This window comes from Humulus lupulus, chromosome 1, assembly GCF_963169125.1.
Source record: "Humulus lupulus chromosome 1, drHumLupu1.1, whole genome shotgun sequence".
In the NCBI taxonomy this organism is placed as follows: Eukaryota; Viridiplantae; Streptophyta; class Magnoliopsida; order Rosales; family Cannabaceae; genus Humulus; species Humulus lupulus.
This window is the reverse complement of record NC_084793.1, coordinates 134,665,342-134,668,495: the sequence shown is the minus strand read 5'-3', so window position 1 is coordinate 134,668,495 and position 3,154 is coordinate 134,665,342.

Below are 3,154 nucleotides of genomic sequence, written 5' to 3'. Positions count from 1 at the left end.
GATTTGATTTTATCCAGATTAACCTCTTTTCCTCTTTAGTTCAAAATAAAGCTGAGGAATTTTCATGGTGAGAATCCAAAGGTGCACTTTTGGGGGTTTAATTTCATATCGTATGTTTTCAACGGTTATTAGATGTCTTTGACTTGACCAGCATGTCATCAACATATACTTCCATGTTACGACCGATCTGGTTAACAAACATTTTATTCACCAGTCTTTGGTAAGTGCCTCCATCATTCTTTAGTCTGAAAGGCATCACATTATAACAATAATTGTTGTGTTCGGTCATGAAGCTTGTGTGTTCTTGATCGACTGAGTTCATCATGATCTTGTTATATCCTGAATATGCATCCATGAAAGACATCAGTTCATGCCTGGTTGTTGCATCTACTAATTAATCGATCCTAGGCAAAGGGAAACAATCCTTTGGGCATGCTTTATTTAGATTGGAAAATTCAATGCAAGTTCTCCACTTCCCGTTTGGTTTTGGTACCAACACATGGTTAGCTATTAAGGTTGGAAATTTTGCCTCCTTAATGAACCCACATTTTAGGAGTCGAGCTACTTCTTCCTCTAGAGCTTCGCCGCTGTCTTTTCCGAGCAATCTTATCTTTTCCTGATTCCTCGGTATATTTTTATCAAGGTTTAGGGTGTGCATATTTCCTTGAGCACTAATGCCAACAATATCAGAATGCGACGAAATGAACACATCTAAGTTTCTTCCCAAAAACTCAACCATACTTCTTTTTTGTTCGACACCAAGATTTTCACATGTCTTCGCTACTCTGGATGTAACTACATCGTCGAGGATTACTTCTTCATATTCATCCAAAGCATGGAGTTCAGATTTCTCCTCACCTATTTGAGGGTCTATCTTTTCACGTTCAAGGATTTCAGCCTCAATCAGTTGGGATTCTTTAGTCTCCTCGAGGATTACCATGGCATGTTTCCCAGGTTGTGAGTTTCCTTTCATTGATAAACTGTAGCAATCCTAAGCTGCCAATTGATCTCTTCTGATAGTACACACTCTCGTTGATGTAGGAAACTTCATCGCTAGATGTCAGATAGAAGTAATAGCTTCCAGACTGATTAAAGCTGGTCACCCTAAGATGGCGTTATAAGCAGTCAGACAATCCATTACCATGAAGTTGAACATCTTCATTGTGGTTTGGGTTTCTTCCCCTATAGTTACCACGAGCTCTATCATTCCTATAACAACCAAACCTTCTTCTAAAAACTCGTACATAGTTGTTGAGCTGCCTTTCAACTCTCTAATAGAAAATCCCATCTTTTTCTAAGTTGACCTAAACAATACAATGACCAAACTCCCACTATAAATCAATAACCCCTAAGTATTTTGTTAGAGAGTTGGATGGTTTTCATTAGGGGATCATTATGTGGAAATTGTACATGATTTCCATCCTCTTCTGTGAAAATGATCGACTATTTATCTGTCCTTTGTTGTTTTGGCATTCGTTGCTTCGGAACGTAGGGTGAGCTATCATGTATTTTTAACTCTTGGATGTACCTTTTTTTAGCCCCTTCACTCATTCCTGCCAAATGAGCTATGTCTTATATAGTTACACTATAAAATCTCTCTACTGGCGGAGGTATGAGTTGATTTATAGGAGCAGTCAGAGCTGCAAGGGCATTCTGCTGATTTGTTGGAACTGGTACTTGATTTGGAGCGAGCTAGAGATTAGGGGTCACTCGATTCCTAAAATATTGTGCAAAAGGTCCAGTTTGAATTAATTTTATGATTTCATCCTTTAACTAGCAACAGTCATCTGTTGTATGCCTGAACTCATAGTGAAAACGACAGAACTTGGTTGGGTCGCGCTTAGCTCATTGATTCTTTATAGGTTATGGCTTCTTCAATGGTAAGCATGCTGAGTTTTCTAAGAATATATTTTCCCATGTATCCATTAATTCAATATACATGGTGAAAACAGAGACATATTTTTCTCCCACCTTGTTCTTTTTAGCTTCGGACTGATCGCCTTCGTTATTTCTGACTTGACCGTTACCAGTGACCGGTAGATTGGATATAGTTGTATTGGGAATCATTCTCGCGGGCTAAATGATGGTGTTATTTGCATCTGACATTGTTGACTATGCTTCCTCGAGATTTATCCACCCTTGAGCTTGAGATAAGAACTCATATGTGTTCTTGACTCCCTTCTTCTAGAGTTCCTTCCAAAACTGTCTTCCTAGAGTAATTCCAGCTCACATAGCCATAAGTTTTCCACTATCGTCTACATCTCTAGCTTGAGCGGCAGTATTTGTAAACCTATTCATGAAAGCTTGAGGATTTCCCCTAGGTGTTGTTTTATATTGGCCAAAAAGTTAGCCTCTACTCGCCTTTCTTTAGCTACTCGGAATTATTTCTTGAAATTCAAAGATAATGGACTCTAGGTTGTGATTGAATGCCTCTAAAACTTTTCGAACCAAATTTCAGCAGTTCTAATTAAATTTGTGGGGAATAACACACATCAGAGATCAATGCCCACGTTATGAGCTCGCATCAAAGTATTGAAAGTTCTTATTTGGTTAGATGGATCTGTTGTTCCAGCATAGTTTTCCATATGAGGCATTTTAAATCTAGAGGGATATGGAGCTACTACAATATGAGATGCCAAGGGCTTGAGCTCCTTGTCAGAGTCATCATTATATCTCTTCTTCTCAGCTAGGAGGAGCCTCATCTGTTCTTCCATAAAGGCCCGTCATTCTTGAGTTGGATCATGAATTGTCAGGTTAACGGATAGTTGATTATTAGCTCCTGCTCTTGCTGGCATGTTATCCGGGTTATTTTCCATCCGAGCATCTGCTCGGTTACTTGGGACATTCCTATATTCACGCCTTTCAATGGGATTTTCCCTTGGCTGAATGTAACTCTGCTCACGACACTAACTTGGTTGGCTTCTATGAGAATTTAGGTGTTCACATAAATCTGTATGATTATTGTTCCAAAATCTATGACCAGAGTTCAAGTGATCATGCAGGTCGGGTTCTTGTCTCCATGACAGAGTGTTGTAGACACATTCTGATCTATTCTCATGACAACTTTTCATCCAATAGCTTCTCTCTGCAAAACTCACTACTCGCTGATGTGGGCGATGAGGTTGATTGTTGACCTGCAATCTAATACCAATCT